The sequence below is a fragment of the Protopterus annectens genome, chromosome 7.part0 (assembly GCF_019279795.1).
Source record: "Protopterus annectens isolate FY-2018-M chromosome 7.part0, PAN1.0, whole genome shotgun sequence".
Classification (NCBI taxonomy): domain Eukaryota; kingdom Metazoa; phylum Chordata; order Ceratodontiformes; family Protopteridae; genus Protopterus; species Protopterus annectens.
Window position 1 is genome coordinate 263,707,436 of NC_056739.1, and position 13,120 is coordinate 263,720,555.

Genomic DNA, 13,120 nt, shown 5'->3' on the forward strand with positions numbered 1-13,120 from the left:
TATGTCAGTTATACTGTTTCAGCTACTGTATAGGTATACATCTGTTTGAGGGTGACTCTCTAAATGAGGTCTGTATGCAAGTATTTTCAAATCAAAATTCATAGTGTTTGGATATAACCATTTCCTCTTCCCCTATTTTAGGCTTTGTTATTACTTCTGTAGATCCCACACATATTTGAGCTGTGAAGTCCATGAAGCTTCTTGGGAACACCTTGCACAAAAGAGTTCAAGTTTGACTTCAGTATCATATCTGTCAGTAGAAAGACCATCAGATGCTCAATGTGCTACATAAACCCAATGTTTTTATAAACAGCTACAACTGAACAACTACAATCCATGGTGCCCTGCTGTCAAATTTCCTGTATGCTTCTCTTGTACTAACTAAACTTCCTACATCCATGATGCACAAACCTGAACTATCCTTTAACAGAACTGCATACTTTGATGCCAATATATATTTTAGCTATCATCACTGCAAACCTTAAACAAGTTTGTCTTGCTAAAATTAGTCATATGGAGCTAAATTTACTAATGGCACTTCACAGGTTATACATACAACTGTAAATGCCTGGCATTATCTAACATACTGATTTGGTGTATCTTATTAGGGCCACTCATCGCCAAAGTGACCTTCATATTATAAGTCAGGCCATGTAACATAAACAAGTAGGCTTAGTCTGCCATTTCCACATAGAAAAATATTTCACAAAGCTTCTTCTAAACCTATTCTGCCTCTATACAATGCTTTAAACATGCATGCGAAATGTGGGTGTATACTCCCCTCACTTCAGAGGAATGGTGCATAAAAAGCATCATTCAAACCATGGTGAATTTTTACGTACTGTAAAGTGTGTTTGTTTATTTATTTATACATCTTTTGTAGGGGGGGTGGATGTTACAGACAGAACTGCACACATTTATATTAGCAGTTGCAGTTTTTAGTGTAATTAACTCATCCTTGTTTGTGGCCCAGCATTACCACCGGGGCACAACACTGCTGTCCATATTTGTATTGTGAATTTCTGTGACTACATTTTGTTTATAAAGCTTTCCCCCATGGCCATCACTTCTAATGTCCTCTTTCTAGCTGAGCCTTCCTTTCAGCAATTAAAAATGAATTGCCATAACCTTTCTTTGTTATTTAACTATATAGACGGAAAATAAAGGACACATAACTCTTGTTTAGGTTTTAGCCACATAAGGAATGTGATATTATTAAAATTATTTTAACAGATGGAAAAAAAAGACTGATGCTGTCTAAAAACACATAATACCACCACATGCTGACAGTCACACTCACATACATGTTTCACTGGAGTAGTGTTAATTATTTAGATATGTGTGTAAAGCAAATGTGAAGTTCTGGCTAAGAATTTATTACAGGTTGTATAACAGAAGAATTACTGGTTTGTAAAACGTAGACATCCAAGCAAAATGTAATAAAATCTCAAGTAGTGATGATGTTCAAGTTATAGGAACTAGAAACATAATCTGAAAATGGTATGAGTTGGCTTAAAGGAAGATTCCACAAAAGGGGATACGCTAGTTATGGGATAATTGAAGTCATGGAGGTGGTTAGAGAAGGCCAAGATTATGTATATAAACCTTGGCCTTTTGAAGAAGGTGTACTATTTAGGGCCTCTAAGCTAAAAGACCTGTTACTGGTGGAAATAATCTGATACAAGATCAGTCCAGTATGAGGGATAACTCATAAACTTTAGCCATCTCCAAGCTTGTGTATCTGATAACAGATATTATAGCCAGAAACTGAGATATATTGTCAGGGCTAAAGGACCTAAATAAGCTTATATGTGAATCCCTGTAGTTAATTTATGAAAGAAAAAAAAGAATTAAGTTAGATGACATCCTCTAGGAGAAAACAATGCAATTAGTAATACACCCAAATATCATAAGCAATGTGCTTTTAGATATTGAAGTTGCAGCCTGTGTAAATATGTATTAAAAAACATGTAGCTTCACAAGCCCTGCATCTAATCAAATCAAATATACAGGTGCATTCAATGACTATGCTGAATGTAATGCAGGGGATGCCATGCACATAGCCACCTGTAATGTGTGCGTAATGCATACAATCAATAAGGACACCTCATGTATGAGTATATGTATAAAAAAATATTCAAAGGAAGATATAGATAATAAATGGTACAAGCATTCCTTGTCTCATAGGAGCATCAAAATTATAAGGCATGGGCATGCTAATGTTCAGACAGAAATGAAAGTAGTATGTCAGCAAGTTCTGTTAAATGAATACCAGTATTCTGGATTTAATGAGAGTGTATCACTAAACTACTGTTTAGGCTTCACCTATTTCTGCACTCCAATCAAGCTGTAAATGTGCAGATCAAGCAGAGATACCTCCCTGAAAACGTGTAAACCAAACCTTGATGGCTGAATGGGTAATTGTAAATTTATGCCAGACATTAATGCTAATGGTCTGCTATCTACAAGGATCCAGTCTGGTGTTGTTATTACATGGGTGACATGGCTAAGCTTCTCAGTGGGTCTCCAGTCTTAAGCTTAGTACAAATCTGTGAACTTATGAACCTGTATGTGATATAAATGGATCTAGTTTTCAAGACTGGATTTTGTCTAACAAAGTGTATACATCAATTTACTAAATCACTTACCTTTTCTGTTACAGTGATGGAGATAATTTTCTATTGATACATTTATTTTACTTCCCATGGGTCTCCATATTCATAAATACTGCATTACAGTTTGAAAAAAAAACTTTATTCATGTTTGCAACCGCTACATGCTTCTTGCTTATCTGCAGCATTAATTTCTCCTGTATATGACTTGCATTTATCTGTCTTACAGTGAAATACACCTTTGTTATCTGATAAAGTCCATGCCATCTGAGATTTGCCCTTACAACAGAAGAAAACTTAAGTCACCTGTACCTCAACTTCATTTGCAGTTACAGTCACACTGTCTCATTCTAAGTTTGAGTCTTTATTTTTATAGCAGCAAGGCATCTAAATGTGAACACAGTAAGCAGCATTTAAAGAGAGATGGATGTTTATTTTGGAGTGGGTATTGTATCATACAAACGGCAAATTCCAACAAAGCATGATCTCAGACCAGTAAGGGAGGAGAGAGAAAAAAAAACACAAAGAAAATATGCAACACCTAAACTAAAAATGTTTTAACAGTGATGTTTGTAAGCATAATCCATTTTTACAATGCCTCAAAGTGAGAGCAATCATTTTGATTAGACAAGTTTTGGGGTAAAGTTGAACTAAAGGATAGGGCTTTTTACAAGAGACCAGTAGACTTTTCTTGGGCAGCAGTACTGTAAATGAGCTTAAGTAATTAGATTAATGCTTTCACTATATTAATGCTATCTGAAAAAGCAAGATGGAGTGCATTACTATTCTGAATAATTGGGTAGGTGAAGTGCTTTCCTAAAGAGCTTAAGCACTTTTATACATATTCATGTAGATGCTAATTCCATATTTTCTGTGCAGTATTTGAGCATTACTTACAAACTTTATGGGTTGCTTCATAGCTTCAGCAAGCCTTAAACTTCGGTCTGCCCCTGTCCCTTCTTTAAGTATTATTTGGATCCCTATACAATTGACTGCATGCAAGTTATATCAGAATAATAAATGTATTCAAATAGCATATACGCCATATCTGAGTAGCATCATCTGCTTGACAGAGTCTTGGAATAAATTATCATATATGAATGGTGTTCTTGAAAAAAACATCTGTGCTCATATATAATTTTTTTTAATAATGCTACAGCTAAGGCTGGACAAGTTAAGTAAATAATTAGTCAGTTAATCACAGCTAATATAAAGAATTTGATAATAAGTTGTTCAGAAGTATGTAAATTGTATCTAATAAAAGTGGTTCTTATGGACCTCTTAGATTACAGACATGTGACCTATGGCTAGTTTTCATTTTTTTGGGCTGCAGGCTGCAGATGCATTTAGTTTGTGCATATAATTTAAAGACTAGGTCCCTCTCTCCAAGTTTCCACCTTAACAGTTTAAAAAGATCTCATATCACCTAAAATGAGAGCACCACTGGAGGTGTTACAATTTTTTAAAGCTGTGTAAAATTCTGCAGATCAATATATGAAGTATATTTGCACAGATTTGCCTGCTAATTGTGAAAGATACAAATATTAATTTATTCATTCTTCAATAACAGGCTTAGTTAAGTTCAATATGGGGGGAGAGTCATAAACTCTGCTGAGAATCAGTGGGTGCAAGGCAATTGATCTATTGATCAATGCCCCCCTCCCCACAGCAGGATACACACACACACACACACACACACACACACACACACACACACACACACACACACACACACACACACACACACACACCCATCACAGGCAATTTGGAGGAATGAAAACACACAGCACATTTTGGAATGTGTGATGAAATCTTGGCACCCGGCAATACCAAAAAAAGTAGTATCAGAGGTGTAGCTGAGGTGTGGTGAAAAGGGCAGCCACCTCAGATGCAAGGTGTTACGGGGCATATTCACAGATGCTGATTGGCAGTTAGTACTGCATTTGTGGTCACAGCTGAAGTGATTCCAAATTCTGCATTTTGTATGCCAATACCACATTCTCTGCCAGGACTAAAGTGCTTCAGCACTTTGAAAGTAACACTTGCTACAGTTTACAAAAAAGACTTTTATGACTCTTTTTTTTCTCCTCAACTTTGAATTGGGGGGGTACCACATATGCAAGTTACAAATAGCACCAAAAAAACCTAGCTGTAGCTCTTGATGGGATATTTAGACTCTGTTCAGATGACACCTTAGCCAAGATCCAAACTAACAAACAATTGCTGTGAGGTAGCACTGCCATTGTACTATTCTGCCTCATCATCATAGCATAAGCCGAGTGTTTTACTAAGTATAAGAAACACATGGTTGTTATACCCAGCAGATGTCCATTATCATTAGGGTGACTGCAAAATATCCCAAATAAATTAAAACAAAGAGTTAGAAGGTCACACTGAAAATGAGGTCATAACAAGGCCGAAATATGCATATCCATAGCTAGTGGGGTTTGGCTTTATTGGCCTTAAATTGCCCATTAAAACAACTTTAAATGTTCAAGTCATGGGCAATCAGAATCGCCATATAGCTGAAACACCTGATGTTCATAAGGGTCATTTGCATATATCCCATGTGCCTCTGTTACAGGAGGTTTGGGAGGTCACTCATTGGAAGTTCTAGCTTGGGTGGAATTTTTAATTAGTTTTGTCTGATTGTTTTTTCAGTGTCACCTTCTAACTCTTTGTTTTAATTTGTTATTTGGGATATTTTGTAGTCACCCTAATGATAATGGACATCAGCTGGGTATAACAACCCTGTGTTTCTTATGCTTAGTAAACACTCTGTTTATTCTATATTGATGAGATCATAATGTGTTTGAAATATGCATATCCATACCTCGTGGGGTTTGGTTTTTTTGGCCTGAAATTGTACATTAAAACAACTTTAAATGTAAAAGTTATTGGCAATTAGAATCACCATATAGCTGAAACACCTGGTGTTTATAAGGGTTATTTGTATATATCCCATGTGCCTCTGTTATAGAAACCATCAATGTAGAAAATTACCCTATGATCAAATTGTGCGGGGGGATTGCATTTCTCATTTGTCTGCAAAACCCATGATGGTAGTCCAAAACATCACTTGACTACACTGAACACTGTCGCACACTTTTGCTGCTGTTTGTAACATGGGCTTCACTACGGACCGAGAAGTATTGCAGCAATGTACTAATGATGGGACATGTTATCCTCTGTATAATATTAATGCCACAGGTATTAGGCTAGAATGGACTCTAAGCAATGAGCTCTGAGTATGTCTGTGATGGGGAATGGATAGTGAAGTGTTAGGCACTGTTGTGGCATTCAGTGTAACTGCAGTTTAGAGACATGCAAATTAACTGATTATCAGGTCTTTCCTCTTCGCAGCTCACCAGTCTTTAAATCACAAAGCACAGCATTGTGTGAGCTCTACAGTTGCTCTAGGCCTTTTCATGAATTCTCAGGAAAATGTCCACTTTTTGAATGACATTGTCTTCGGAGAGGGCTCACATAAAATAGAATTTATACAAGATTTTGCTGCAACTAATACAACTACTGAATATTGTTAAAAAGCCATATTAATTCCTAAGTGGTTATATTTTATCAGAAAAGAAACATACTTTTTTATTTAAAGTGTGAAAACTACTTTAGTTCCTTGTTAAAATATGTAAGGTTTCAAAGAATGGAACTAGCAGAAAAAGAAGCAAAAACAATTTAATCTTGTAGGCTAAAAACACACACATACATTTCATGCAAGTATAAATACATAATATTGAAGTATTACTAATAGCAATGCCAGTTGTTTGACAGAATTTAATATGAAGAGTTTAAATGTTACAAGTTAGAAACCCTTCAGTCCAGTACTTATTAATATCTTTGAAAGTAAGTGTGACAAATTATACATGTAATAAAATACAGCTCTGTAAGCATTTCTAAATTGCCAGACTTTTTCAGTATTCACAGTTTCTAAATATGTATCTTTCACTTGCAGTAGAATGCAATTGTGTGATGCCAGCATGCATACTCACTGGAAAATGAAGCTAAATAAATAAATGAATAAATAAATGTTAACACAGGATTGATAAAACATTCCTTGTTTGAGTTATTTGCTGCAAACAGTTCTGAATCATTGCCTGCACCCACCTGCAAAGCATATTCTTTGCCTTTGACTGCAGGCCATGACTCTGAAAATATATAAAAGACCCACAATGGCTGTCTCTCTTTCCCTTAAAATTACTGATGCTAAATGGCTTCTCTAAATCCATAGCCACTCTGTAAAGACAAATATACAATATAAATTAAATTACTACACACACACACACACACACACACACACACACACACACACACACACACACACACACACACACACAGTTTATCAGAATTGCAAACAAAGGGAGGTGTTTTAAAAGGTATGAGTTACAAATGGTGTAGAAATAATACGCTGTTAATAGGAACACTACAAGAGACAATCTGTGACTTGTAAATGAAGCTGGATCAGTTGAACAGCACTGAAGAAAACAAGCAGAAAACATATATGTACACACGCGCACGTGCACACTAGTGAAAAAAACACAGGTTAGGGTGTTACCATTTCTGTCATGTTCTGCTAAATCTGTCATATGTAGATCAGTTTTGTTAGTGGAGAGAAGGGTGAGATTGAGCAAAAGCTAGCTACACCACGTGCGACAGCTCACTTCGTCTAATATAGTAGTGCTTTCCTAACTTAAATTGTTTAATTTTCTTTATCAATTTAGGTTGTATCTCTTTTCTATCACTTAGTGCCCCAGTTATATAAACTGCAGGATGGTACTGCAGGAGTTAAATTACTGCAGCAGTTACTGCGCAGACAAGACATTCGATTTTGTTTCCTCCCCTCATTTTTGTAAGCCATGCTGTTTTTCCTTCATCACAGTAAACTCTGCAGTGGGATTTGTACATTCTTCCTATAAAGTTCACAGGCTGCATTTGACTCTCAGTTACTTGTCTATTTATTTTTAATGGATTTTTGTTGTGTGTCAGCATACTTGGAAGGTAAATGGTTAATGGCCTGAAGCAAGAGAGCAAGTATCAGTTTATTCAAACAGATATGCAAAGTAGAACAGAGTCAGCTGTTGTGTGCTGGGAGTGGACATGTGGTGTATTATGTCATAAGCATTTTATGACCGTAGAAGTCAGGACTAAGTTTAATAACTATAAAAGCCATTGCAGTTGATTTATCATGCTGTTTTTAATTTAGCACCATAGATTCTACAGTAGTGCGCATATATAGGTGCAGATGAAAATGAACTTAAATGCACCAAGGTTAAGTTACTAATGGTATTTCTGAGTGAATATTATAAAGAAAAACAGAGGGTTGTCTCTAATGGGCCTCACCTTCTTAATAAAATAGGCTACAAAATTTAGTTTCATGAATATGAGCTGTTTTTATTATCTTTTTGTTCACTGTAAACAGAAAAGGAAAGTAGCAGAAGTATTTTTACCCCAAATATGATATGCCAAAAAACATATCAGTATAGTTCAGACTTCAGATATTGTTGATACTGAATGCATGAGATCAAGCCAAGTGGGAAAGTCAAAACCATGAAACTGTGACCAGGAAATGGAAGGGTCGCTGAAAAGACAATGGTGATACCACATTTTTGCCTAAGATTTGAGAAGCTTACCCACAGTAAGCTTACTTCTTCTGTTTCCTATAAAGCAGCTATATGAAGCTGAGGTTCAACAGAGGATATATTGTGTTGTTTCAAGCCTGCACTAGGGTTTAGAATTCATATAGAAATGCCACCACTGATAAATATTGGTAAGCTCTCTGAAAAGGCAGTTATCTTAAATGCAGTAAAAATGGCTAAGTTAAACATAAAGTAGAATTTTGGAACTGTTAAGAGATCTGCTAGGCTTTAAAATATGCCCAACATAAGAAATTTAGTAGTCTCTGATCATTAACCTGGCATTGTTCTTTATGAAAATACTTACAGAGCCTTGATTGCTACCTGCATTGTGCAGAATTGTAAGAACATTGGACAGTTCTCCATTCAGAAGCTTGGATAAGTCATGGATATTCAGAAACCATATAGTTGAAACATATAATGTCCTTAAGGGTTCATTTGCATATATTCCATGAGCCTCAATTACAGCTGGTTTATGGTATCACACAATGAAAACTCTAATTCTCTAAGTTTTTCTTGTGTCTTTCTACCACTCTGGTTCAGGGTATCTTCTGATTCAGTATCATGGACAGATACTCACCTAAACACAGACCTTAAATTCATTTAAACCAAGTAATATTCAAAAGGCATTGTCTTTAATTCTGTCCTTATTATTGTTTTGGGGACATTTTTACTCCCTCTAAATAAAAACATATGACAAAAAAGGTTGCAAATATTCAATAGAAATTATACAAAGGCACTTGCTGATGAACTGAAAGAGCAGCTGCATCTTGAATTTTAATAAAAAGTAAATTACTCTTTAATGTGATTTTTATGGTTCAACATTTGATATGGAGAGAATGTAGCAATTTAGGCATGAAGTTGTAACAGCATTTACAAATTTATGCTTTTGATAGTTTTTATACCTGTTAATTGAACTGAAGTGACTGTTATGTGATTTAGCTTAAATATATTATTTTTTAAATGTTTAAGTTTATCTATTTCTAATGCTAGTATGACCTTAATTTTACCCTGAATACAAATGCCAGTATATATGTATTGGTTTTATAATTTTTTCTAAAAAGTTTCAAGACAAGAGTCTACCTCCTGTACGATACTGTACAGGCTAATTACACTAAAAGCAGGGAGACAAAGTGATCATGAAGACTTGGCTATCAGACTATGCAAACCTTTATTCAATAATTTATTTATTTATTGATGTATTTATTTTGCTTTCCTTTTTAATGCAGGTAAGTTGACTGAACCACACAGACCCTTTCTCAGCCATGGCCTAGTTACTTAAAATATACCAGGAATGAAGGCAAGTGGAAACACTATTTAAAGATAATGTACAAAGGTGATTTTCTATTTCTTTTTGCAGTAATTATGTTTCCATCATGTAAATATTAATTTATTTATGTATTTATTAAAGAGAGTGAGTATTGACTCTAAAATATGTAGTTTTACTTTGATTTCTTCATTGGAATTATATTAAGTTCAGTAAACGTGTTAATATTTCCTGTATGCTGATTAGCTGCCAGGTACTTCCTAACTGTGAGTCATATGTCCTGTTTTTTTGATGAAACAACTGAGCTAATCAACACCTTGTACTGGATAGGCATATTTTCTGTAATCTGCTGCTGATTTTGGCCAATTAAATGACACAGACTGCATGTTAATCAGTCAGACATTCAGTCAGGCAATAAATCAGTAAAAGTATGCATTTATATTCAAATAGAAATGATCAAAAGAGAAATTAAATAGAATAAATTCCTATTGAAATGTATAATGCTTGGCATATAGTGCAGTAACACAGATATAACTGTACTAAATGTGTTGTAGAACATTAGATGATGGCTGTTAGTAAGAAGGGGTTTGTGAATCATTGCAATGATAACCAACACTAAGGTATGTTTGCATATGTTATACAGCAACTGTATTAGTGTTGGGATGAAAAATGTTTATTGAATTGAATGGACTTATTATCATCTTCAGCTCTATGAGGGGCTAGATATTACGGGAAGTATGCAGTGGGAAATCAAACTGCTTGAGTTCATATGTATGTGTTCATGGACTGCAGGAGATATTTTTACTTGCTGTCTATAAAAACCTATTTGTAAAAAAATTGTGTAACATATTCTTACACAATTATGCAGTGTCACCTGCTGATAAACTGAAAGAGTAGTTGCATCTTGAATTTTAATAAAAAGTAAATTACTCTTTAATGTGATTTTTATGGTGCAACATTTTATGCAGAGAGTTAAGCTTGGGGCTATCCACATGCAGTGTTTGCTGTAGAATAAACCATTCCACAAACTCCTGTGGGGATTGCTTGCAGAGTTCTGTCTTCAAAAATAGATGCAGTTTCCAAACGGACTTGGGCTGCAGAAGTCTATCCCTCATCTTTGATGGGGACATATGGTAGACATCCATGCGCCCTTTAGGTAGCACTGCAGTGAGCAACTTCATGGTCATGCAGCTCAGCCTGTCAGACCAGGTGCCCATCAGCAATACCAGTTCTAGCTTACAGGTGGAGCTGTTGTGTCATGAGAGTATTAATCGGACTTAGCTGCCCCACCACATCATTGGGTCTTTTAAGCCTATGCCCAGAATAGCTAATTAGATTCAGTAACTTAGAATGTTGTAGTATCTCAACACCTGTTTCTCACATGGCCATCAGATAGTATAGAGTTTGGACATAATCTGGAAGTTGATCAGCATACAATACCTAAAAACTTAAGTTTTCTAAACTTAGTAAGTATAGCCCCACTGTGTAACTAAAGTAAAAGTTACATGTTTTATAATCAGAAAGAACACTTTACATATTGAAAGCATAATTACACCAAAACAAACATTTATACGTGATCTTTAAATATCAGTGGACATAGCATTTAAAAATACAGAAAATAACAGAAAATGTTATCTTTTCTGACAATGACAGAAAGCATCCCTTTATTCTGAGAAATAAGTATTAGTTTTAGTTATGTGATAACAATATGATATCAAATATGATTCTGATGTTTAATTAAAGTTTGATAGCCAGAACACAGACACACTAATCTCTCTGTCTCTGTCTATCTTATGTGAAGCAAATGTTGAAAAGGTGAAGAGTTTAATGGCTGTGTATGACTGCTGACATTTCCTACAAACATGCAGGTGTATTCAAAGGCAAGTAGCACAGTATGTTTGGTGAAATAGCTTGATGTGTGGCAGCAAACAGAGAGGGGGCAGTTCAGAGAGGCACACAGCAAGATCACAGTCCCATTAAAATGTTCTGATATGTATCACATGTAAACCATATAATGACATTCATCTGAGACATATTATGAAAATAAAGATAATGGATTACGTAAATGGTGACATCAGACATGGATGTGCTATTGAGAATCAGATAAAACAGTGTGTGAGCTGTAGTGATCAGCCATTCTGGGTACCATGATCTATGGTCCATGATGTAAATAGTGTGGGAAGAAATAGCCAGTGAATTGTTATGACTAGGCTTGTATAGGCTCTAGGGCCGATAGCTTAGTACCAACCTATGAACCTATGGTGAACTGGATCATTCTCCAAGTTAAGATGATAGTAGCAGCATCTCTACTTAGTGAAAAACATTTGAACATTTGTTAGTGGCTGCTCTTGCTGCCAGTAATTGGAGTGTTGCATGTTGACACCTGCTGCATTGCAGATGGATTTACCAATAGCTGACCTACCATCATATCCATGACAGGGACATAATTGATTGCTACCATTTGAACAGAGATATCATGTGACTTTGTAGACATGCTCCCTCTTTACATGGCATCATGCTAGATGTGTAATATGCCTGTTCTGGTGCATACAATATTGTGGACAGCATTAACTCTTCTGTCTAGGGGAATTTTCAGCATCTGACAGGAGATTCAGTAGGAGTTTCACAGGCCTCAGATTCAGGAATCCTTCAGTTCCTTGTTGTGATGGTGCTGCATATGGAGAAGCATATGTGGTTCACACAGACAGCAGAAGAGGGAAACACCACTAGGCATATATTTCATGATAGTAGTCATCTGCTCGAGGTTCTACGGGCCATTGACTGCACCATCATTTCTAAGCCCCCCACTTGCATCGCTCAGTGTCCATTATTTCACTGGGAAGGTCTACTGCTCCATTAATTGCTATCTGGTGTGGAATGCAGAGGATTTTATTTACTGTGCATCTGTGTGCAATTCAGGGAATTCTGATAATTCCCACATCTGGCACATGTATGAGCTATATCAGTGGTTTATGCAGGTTGTTTTTCAAATTGCCATCTAATCACTAGGTGCACACATCTCCCCTCCCAGCCCCTTGCCTGGGCATGTAGTATGCTGACCCACTCATAATGCCATTTACTGGTGTGTGTTGCAGGTGATGTATGATATACCTTGAAGCTGTCAGAAGAGGCATATGGCACCCCACTCTTCTAGACCCTTAACATCATTGATCATGTGTTCAGAGTGCTTAAGACCTTCTTATGCAGCCTAGATATCTCTGTTGCTGAGTTTGTACTATGCTGTGAAGACCTCCAGTAAGGTATTTGTCATATGCACCATGCTGCACAGCATGGTTTTACGTAAACAACTAAACTATGCTACCCCACTGCATTACTAGACAGACTGGAATCCAGGAGTAGTGGAGAAGCCAACTGAGGAGTTGTCATTGCACTAACTGCGTGAGAACATGAGGCTGTGGAACACAGTGACACTGGCAAAGAGACAACATTTTGTCCACCACTATGGGTCATGCCAGAGACAACAAAGAATAAAACTGATGCATGCAGTTCTAATCCAAGCCTATGTGGTACAGTGCCTTGTCTGGCCATGCAGTGCATCAGACATTAACTATCCTAAACAGGTATGATGGGTGGGT

The 13,120-nt window shown here is 36.3% G+C and overlaps 1 protein-coding gene across 2 annotated transcripts in view; it reads left to right on the top strand.

Moving 5' to 3' along the window:
- The window catches only part of LOC122806386 (leucine-rich repeat neuronal protein 2-like), a 1,426,491-nt gene that overhangs the window by 1,223,330 nt on the left and 190,041 nt on the right, over nucleotides 1-13,120 (top strand). For both annotated transcript variants that reach the window (XM_044076746.1, XM_044076747.1), the window contains one exon: nucleotides 9,487-9,593. The gene's annotated coding sequence lies outside the window, so the exon portion shown is untranslated. The remainder of the gene's footprint in view (nucleotides 1-9,486; nucleotides 9,594-13,120) is intronic.